Consider the following 9,037-nt stretch of genomic DNA (forward strand, 5'->3'; position numbering starts at 1 on the left):
AGGGGAGCCCTGGGGGAGTGTGTTTCAGGGGGATAGCCTGGAATGGGTGGGGGAGATGTTTACCTCTCAATCTACCTTTGTACTTTTATTTTTAACTTCTTTTGAGTGGGCAGGGAAATAAAATTAAGCAACTTGCAGCTAATGTACGACTGCTTCCTGATGAGTGCACATGGCAGAAAGATGTCTGCCATCTCTGTGCTATGTCAAGGGTCTTACCTTATCTCACTAAGGAGCCTTGTGCCTTCTCTTTATCAACATCTTTTGGGGGGCACCATCTGAAAAGATGCAAAAGGAGGGGTACTGGGGCCATGTGCTCCTTGTTTCTCTGAACAATACAGCTGACTGGGGACAGAGGCTGGGAAATCAGTGGGCATAAATACATTTGAGACACAAGGGCTGACAGAGGATCACATAGCTTCCAAGAGGGCGGAACTTCTACCCCTGCATGCACACTCCACACAGTATTCCTATGAAGCAATTTGCATGCGACACCTCCTAGATTGTATTTCCAACTTGAAACGCAAGACCTTGCCTATCAAATCTTGAATTCATAAGCCAAAACTTATTACTTCACTTTAAAAAGGAGAAAATGTATCTACCCACCGGTGCAGAAGAATGTTGCCACTTGAAAGGAATTTTTAGTTTATTATTGTGATGGGCCCTTTCTTTAATTAGCCAAGGTCATAGTGAACCTGGTGCCACATTGTTGCCACCAGAACTCCACCTTCCCTCAGGCTGGCAGACTGAGCTCTGTTTTTTCTGTCTGATTCTCCCTTAGGGGTACTTTAGCAGCAAATGACAGTTTTCTATGGTGGTTGAATCATGTAATACCAGTGAGAGTACATGGAAAATAAAAAAAAAATACAGGCTCTGTTTTATTTCTACTTGCAAATATTACTAAAATTCTGATTAAGATCTACCCCTAAAAAGCTTATAAACTTGAAGCAGAGTAGGAAGCAGGGTAGTAGGCAAAGGATAGATCCAATATATCCTTAACTGAGACTTTAAAGTATTGACAGGTAGTGCTACTGCCTTCCTTGGTAAAGACTGTTTTTACACCGTTTATCTAAAAATCACAAAAATGGGCACTCAGAGAATAATGGCAACATATCTGGTATTTTTACCATAATAAAAGTTGGTTAATAAACATGTTAAAATATTTTTATACATTATGTATTTGGAGTTGCCCTATTGTTCCATTTTATCTTGAATATTTAGGTCTATCAGTGGGGTTTATTTGATAACTCGTGAAATATTTCTAATTCAGTTTTACCCCATTGTAACAGTATTGTAAATGTGGACCATTACTACAAATTACTGTTGCATATTTATATAAAAGTATGGTTGTAAAATCAATAAAACTAAAGGGTTCAACAAGCAAGAAGAAAGAGTAGATTTTGTTTTGGTGTAAGTAACCTTGGTTTTAATTTTAAAATGCAAAATATGGAGCTAAAGAGATGTTAAATATGATGATAGCATATACTTTCTATATAAGGATTCCTTTAGATTCTTCCCAGATCTAGAGAAAAGTGTAAATGAATCTAGGCACTTCTTAGTCAGGCTAAAGAGAATCTAAATGGTGTAACATGTACCTGTTTCTTCCCACTAACCTATATATTCCACAACCTTACATTTCGTCATTTTTAACTGAAAAGTTCTATTTTTTTCCCCAAACACTTTTGGCTAAAAACGAACAAATATTTCAGGAAAAGTTGTAAGTTGTAGTGTTTCTCAAGAATTGTCTATTTTTTTGCTCTTGAATTCTTGCTCCTCTGTGGGCTGAAATCCCCAGCTGGAGCACTTTTGCAAGGAATAACAGGATTAACAAACCTTTAAAATCATGGGAAAGTAGAGCTCAAAGAGACCTCACAAGGTCATCTAGTCCAGACCTCTGCTCATGGCAGAATCACCCCTGACCAAACTATCCCAGTCAAGCTGATTCCTTCACAAAAAGGGTAAAGGAATCATCAGAGAGGATCCATAAAGGAGAAAAAGAGCTTGGGGGGCAAATTACAACCCCCAACTATCACTGCCAGATTAAATATTTCTATTCTCAGTTGAACTGCAAATTGGCGGGGGGTGGGGGGGAAGAGGAAACCCCAAACTCCTACCATGCTGAGTCCTGCCTCTGCCCCACTATGCCTGTGGGGAGGTGGCACACTGTGGAACCCAGCCCAGCCCCATGTGGCTCACTAGTCTTGCTTTTCACTGGAGCAGGTCACATGGCTCTGGGAGGTGCAGCTTCTGTGCACACCTCCCGGAGCCATGCAACTTGCTCCAGTGCAAAGCCGGACTAATGACCTGTACTGGCCTGGGCCAGATCCCTCTTAGGCTGCTCCAGCCACTTGCCCCCACAGCCCTGGGGCCATCCTGCCATGCCCCTCCCACCCCTCACACCCATAACTCCCCACCCCATTCCCTAACTTACCTAGAACAGCACCGGGGGCAGCAGGAGCACCAAAGAGATGCTCTGGCCAAAACCAGATGCCATTTAGTACTTGTATTAGTAAATATTAAGTATATATGCAGTGACTGGAGTTATTGCACAGTACACCAGGAAACGTCTTTTAGGTGATGCTACTGCACAGTAGCCTAATAATATTGCACAGTAGTGAATTAGCACTGTCCATGCTGTGAAACACTGCTGCACAATATTTTTCAGTTACTGCACAGTCAGCCTCTCATTAAGATGTGCCTAGTGTATGCACTATGGGGGGTGGGGGGGCAGGAACATGAAGCTGGGAGGTGGAGATTTAATGGGATGGGGTGGTTAATTAAATGGGAAGTGAAAAGGAAATGGGGGTGGGAGAAGGATCATGAAATGAAGGAAGTTAGTCACTGAAGGATAAAATAAAAAGAAGTAAAAAAATAATTTAAAAAGAAATAAAGAGGAAGTAAATTAAAGAATGTCTTATGTTTTAATAAATTGGGATTGTGATTGGGTGTGAGGTATTGGAGGTGCTGGTCATGATTCCTGGATTGGCTGGGAGGCAGGAGCAGTAAGGGAAGACATTTTGGGGGGAGCTACTGTCCCGGGCCTGGGAAGAAAGCCCCAGCTCTTGGGGACCTGATCCAGACCCCTACCTGATTCCCCTCATCCCATACCACCTAGATCACACCCCTAGACCCATCTGTGCCCTGTGACTTGGTTAGCTGGCATGTGCTCTGCAGTTCATTTTCACTCTGTTGCACCCCTGGGAGTAGGAATGTCACACCCCTGGAATGGCAGGAGGTGGAGAACTACCTCTTGGTGCCAGAAATACCTCTTTGGCAGTAGTGTTTGAGGAGTGAAAAATTTTTCCACAAAGAACAGGAGGATAGGGGAGGGGACATTGTACCTGGGATGCTGGAGGACTGCAGCTTGGGCCATTCATCCATGGGGAGTGGTCACACATTAATGGAACATGAGCTGGGTAACACATATCAGAGAGAAATTTCCCCTGGAGTGGCATAACTTGAAGCCAACTAAAGTGTGCTTAAAACTATGTTCAGGTGTTAATGCATGGACAATTTAGGGGTTAAGAGTTCCAGGAGCTGCCTAAATTAATATGTAACAAGGTCCATAGAGCCTAACTGGCTCAAAGATGCATAAACTTGTTTAGGTGACAGCCTACTTCATTAGATGCCTTAAAAATCCATGTAATGGCCAACAGTATTAAAGATTAAAGATGAAACCCTAGACCTAGTGAAGTTAATGGGAATTTATTATTAAGGGGCCATAACCTCCCCATAAATCCTTGATTCATGACAATACATCTCATGGCAGTATTGGAATAATGTTGAAGCCATGGCAATCCAGGAAATATGAGAGAGTCAAGGATTTTGGGGGAGGATATCCTTTATTGGACCAAGTATTGGGAGAGATCTTAGTCAAGTTTTGGGACACAAGGCACTTTTCCTCTGTCAGGTTTCTACTTATGCATTTTAAATAATTTGAACCAGTGTCAGCTGGTATAAACAGATTTAATGTAGGCAGATGAAACTCCACTAAAGTCAAATTAGCTACACTTATTTATACCAACTGATAGTCTGGCCTCATATACATCTAATAAGAATAAAAAATATACCAAATTTATCCAAGGATGGGATAATGAAGGATGCATCTTCCTAATTTTCCCTGTGCTACTAGCAATTTGGTCTGTCTATTGCCTACTTGAATTACAATAAAAAGCACAATGCTTACCAAAACATCACACGTTTGCTTGTCATTAATCAGCGGGCTTCATTTGCTCTCACTGAAAACAAAGAAAAAAAATTATTAGCTTTAGAGCAGTGATTCTCAACTGGGGTTCACAGCACTGTGGGGAGCCATAAAATCCTTTGAAGCATACCAAAAAATGCAAGGAAATAACCAGATAAGTGCAGGCTCAGGCTTCCCCTGCCTGGTTGCTCCCCTACCCCAGTGCTACCCCACTCTGCAAAGAGGTAAGCACATGGCTGACACTGTCCGGCTGCTCCTTCTCCCACCCCCACTGCCGGGCCCCTATGTAAGGAGGTAAGTACTGTAAAAAATGAATAGTTTTTGAAATAGTGTTCCACTCAATTTACAAAAATTATGAAGGGGTGCCTGCCATCTAAAAAGGTGGAGAACCACTGCTTCAGAGGAATATAAATGGGCTGTGAGTTTGCCTTTCTGGATAAAGAGTCCAAACTATGGTATAATCCCTCAAGAACACACATCATATGTTGGTAAAGGACATATACTGCCACTCTTTGAATTGAAAAATGAAGTTTATACTGAAATTTAAAAAAAAATCCAGTATATAATAAAATTTATATTTTATTTATAAATACTAGCAAATTGCCCATCAAGAAGATGGTGGGGGCAGGGATGGAGCCTCATGTCTGGCCCTGCACCCTGCCTCCCCTGCCGCTCCAGGTCTGGGCCTATTCCCACCCCTCCTGCTGGCACTGCAGGTCCAGCCCCACTGCCCCCACTGCTCAGGCCGGGGCCCGGGCCCACTCCCCGCCCCCCAGTCCCGCCCCACTCCCCTCCCCTCCCCTGAGTTCGGCCCCATTCTGCCCCACTCCCTGCCACTCTGGGTCCAGCGCCACTCTCCCCTCCCCCCCTGCTGCTCCAGGTGTGGCCCTGCTCCATACCCCTCAGCTTCACCCCCCTCCACTCTGGGTTCAACCTTGCTCCCCTCTTCCCCCCGCTGCTCCATATCCCACCCTATGCACTCCCCCACACCCAGCGTCTGGCCCTGTGTGCGTCCCCCCATCCCCTGCTGCTCTACCTGCACCACCAACGCCTCCCAGGAATGGGATGGGGGAAGCTTGCATGTGGCAGCCACAGCCACCACTGAGCACCCTTTTATTAGATCAACTGAATAGTTGGATATAAGTTCTCAGCAAGCTTTCAGGTGCAGTCACCCTTCTCTAGGCATAGGGAGTCTCTGTTCTTCTGAGACCCCAAGGAATGAGAAAAGCTAAAAGTGTGGCAGTATGTCAGTGAAAATGTAAATAGGTAGAAATTAGAAAGACAAAAGGTAAAAGAGGGAAGGGAGGGGAGGAAAGTAGGGAGGGGGTGGGAAACGCCAAAGGAGAACACAAGGTAAAAAAAGAGGGTCTCAATGAAAAGGGAAATAGTTAGAAATCAGGAAGACAAAAGGCAGAAAAGTAGGGTGGGGGGAAGAAAAGGTGGAGGAAAAGAAGAATGTCAGAGGTCAGGTCAGGCAGGTACCTGGTGAATCAGTTGTCAGGCAGGTTGTAATGTGTCATAAATCCAATGTCTATATTGAGTTCATGATTTTTTTGTATCCAGTAGATTTATGAAGTGAAGTTTCTAGGCTCATCTACGAAAGGTGTTTGGTAAGATCTCTTTGAGGATTAGGACTGAGAGATTGGAAAGGGAGTGACTGTCCTGTGAGAAGTGCGCACCCACAGGTAGCTGGGTGTTCTTGTCTTTGATAGATTTTCAGTGTGTATTCATTATGGTGCGCAGTTGTTGCTTGGTGTCTCCTACATATTTTCCATCAGGGCATTTGGTGCACTGGATGATATATATTACATTTCTGGAGGTGCAGGTATAAGATCCAGGAATGGTGATGGTTCTGTTGTGGGGTGTAGTTATCATGGGGGTGGTGGAGATGTGTTGGCAGGTTTTGCATTTCTTGTCCTGGCATGGTCTGGATCCATTGGGTGTGGTTTGGGTTATAGGCAGTTTGCTTCTGGTGATGAGGTTAGTGAGGTGCAGTGCTTGTTTAAAGGCTAGGATGAGAGGTTCTGGAAAGAGCTCTTTTTTACTTTGTGTTATTCTCACTATAGTGTTTCCCTTTGGCCTTTCCCCCCTGCTTTCTTTCCCCTCCCTTTCCTGTTTTACCTTTTTTTTCCTTTAATTTCTACATTTTTATATTTTCACTGACATCCTGTCACATGTTTAGCTTCTATCATTCCTGTTTTCCTGATCTCCTACTATATCCTTTTTCACAGACAGCCTCTTTTCTACCCTGTATTCTATCACTGTTGTCTCCCTTTGGCCTTTTCTTTCTCCTGCTTTCTTTTCCCTCCCTTACATGCTTTACCTTTTGTCTTTCTAATTTCTACCTATTTACATTTTCACTGACATGCTGCCACACTTTTAGCTTCTCTTATTCCTTGGAGTCTCAGACCAGCAGAAACTCTCTATGCTTGAAGAAGGGTGACTGTGCCTGAAGGCTTGTCTAGAACTTTTTTCCATCTACTCAGTTGGTCTAATAAAAGATATCACATCTAACCAAAGAACCTTGCCTACCTATTAGGGCTGTGAGAAGCTTTGGTCCCTGATTCAATTCAGTGGAGATTTAGCCCAATTCAGTGGCCAAATCTCTGAATCCAAATAGAATCAGAGGAACCTTTAATCTCTGCAAATCGAATCAGAACTCTCCAAATCAATTCGGAGAGATTCGGAAAGATTTGGACATAGACACAGCTTTAAAAGTTTTTTCTACATACCTCAAGGTAGCAGGGGCTCATGAATGCTGTGATGTTGGGGCCCATGGAGCATCCCACAGGAGCATGGGGGGCTCCCCAGCATGCTTGGCAGCTGACCTGGAAGTGGACCAGAAGCACTTCCTGTCCACTTCCAGGTCCGCTGGGGAGCATGCAGGGGGCCTCCCTGCACCCTCCTGGCTTGGAGACTGGAGCTTCCTGGTTCGGAGGGCTGGGGAGCACCCAGGGTCCCCCCACAGACAATGGGGGGGGGCGGGGCATGCATTCCAATTCCAGGTTCACCGCCGAGCATGTGGAAGGGCCCCCCCACACTCCTGTGGGATGCTCCATCTGCTTTAGTATTGCAGCATTCACAAGCCATGCCTGGTGCCTCAAGATATATAGAAAAAGCAATTAAATCTGTGTCTATGTCTGAATCACTGATTCTTCAGATTCAGATTCAGCTGAATCAAATCAGGGACAGTGATCCAAATCAATTAATGGAATCACTGTCTCTGATTTGGGCTGAATCTGAATCGAATAGGGCCCGCTTCTCACACCCCTACTACCTATGTCCTTAGACCAACATGGCTACAACCAAAATTACAGAATTGGTAAAGACCTACAAATGTACAGCTGCCAGACACTATGCATAAAACATCAAAAGCACCTTAACTTGCCACAGGTAAAGTAGGGGGATGAGAGTACTGTCAATGCTCTGCCTCTGCAGGGACAGGATATAGTTATTAAATATGCTCAAGGAATCCAAAGGAAAGGACCGTGCCCCATCCCTGACTACAGAGGAAGGCAGCCTTGTTCCCTTTCTCCACTTTCCCAACAGTCTATGCAAATCTGACCACTGTATATAATTCCTTCCTCATGCCAAATTTGATGATTGGTCTGATCCTGGGCAGAGGCACAAGACCCTCTAGCCAGGACCTCTGGGTTTTTTTAGTACCAGCAGGAGCATCAGTACACCCCATGACTTGACTGAATGTAGCACACAGTGCTTTTGAGGAAGGTGAAAAAAAACAACCCCTGACACACACAGCCACATGAAAGGGAAAAAATACCTTCCTGGCCCCATGTGGCAACCAGCAAAGCCCAGAAGCATGGGAAGAACAAACATCCTTCACTCTGCACTGCAATATGGAGGCCGCAAACATGACATACATCCTAACCAGAGGGACAGAAATCCCCTCTCTGCCACCCCATCCTCTCCATAAACTTTTCCAACTCCTATATTGTGAATGGTACCTTTGTGTTTCAGCATCTATATTAACTCTCAGGTGTACCTTTTCAATTCTTTTCTTTGGCATTTATTCTTACATTGTATGTTTTGGTTGTGTAAATGTAATGGTACTTGTGAAATCTCTATTTCATTTAACCCAAACTTATTTGTTGCTGTTCACAGTAGTGTTTTTTGGTAAGTGTTGATTTTATGTGTAAACAGTGGTTCTTCCTTCCTTCCCTCCTTCCTGGACAATTTCTTCCTGGGCCAGGCCAAGATGGCAACTGCTTTAAAAGGAGAGGAAGAATTGCTGCTCGTCAGTGTATGTCAGCTACTGTAATTTAATTGTTATATCTGCATGCTCCTGAAGTATTTCAAGTTACCTAATCACTGTATTTTAATCGTGAGTGAAACATGAAGCATGCAAACATAACAGTTACATCATCACAGCTTATATCAGTATTGTTGTGCAGTGCAATGTTTATGTCTGTCTATATCCTTTTTTGTGTTAACTAAGAGTGTTTGCTTCCATGCTGTGGCAACAGGGTTAGTCAATGAGGTAAGAAAATCTTAGTGGAAGACAAGAGTGAAATTCCTTGGATGCTTTAGCCCATAAAGTCAGCACACATTTTGCTAGAAAATGATTTAGTATACTAGGGCTCTCATAACTAAATCCACTTGGGGGAAATAAAAGATCTACTAAAAATAAATAAATATAAAGATAAGTTAGCAAAAAGAGGGAAAATGCGTGGTAGAAAAACACAGGCAATGTTGAGTAGTTTGCTTGTGTGCTTGATTTTTTTTATACTACAGAAATCCAATGATGTGTTTATGCAGTGAATAAAATAGTTCAAGTGATCCTCAACTGTAAAAAATCCTGACTGTACTGAGTGTGTG

The sequence above is a fragment of the Alligator sinensis genome, unplaced genomic scaffold (assembly GCF_000455745.1).
Source record: "Alligator sinensis unplaced genomic scaffold, ASM45574v1 scaffold126_1, whole genome shotgun sequence".
Classification (NCBI taxonomy): Eukaryota; Metazoa; Chordata; order Crocodylia; family Alligatoridae; genus Alligator; species Alligator sinensis.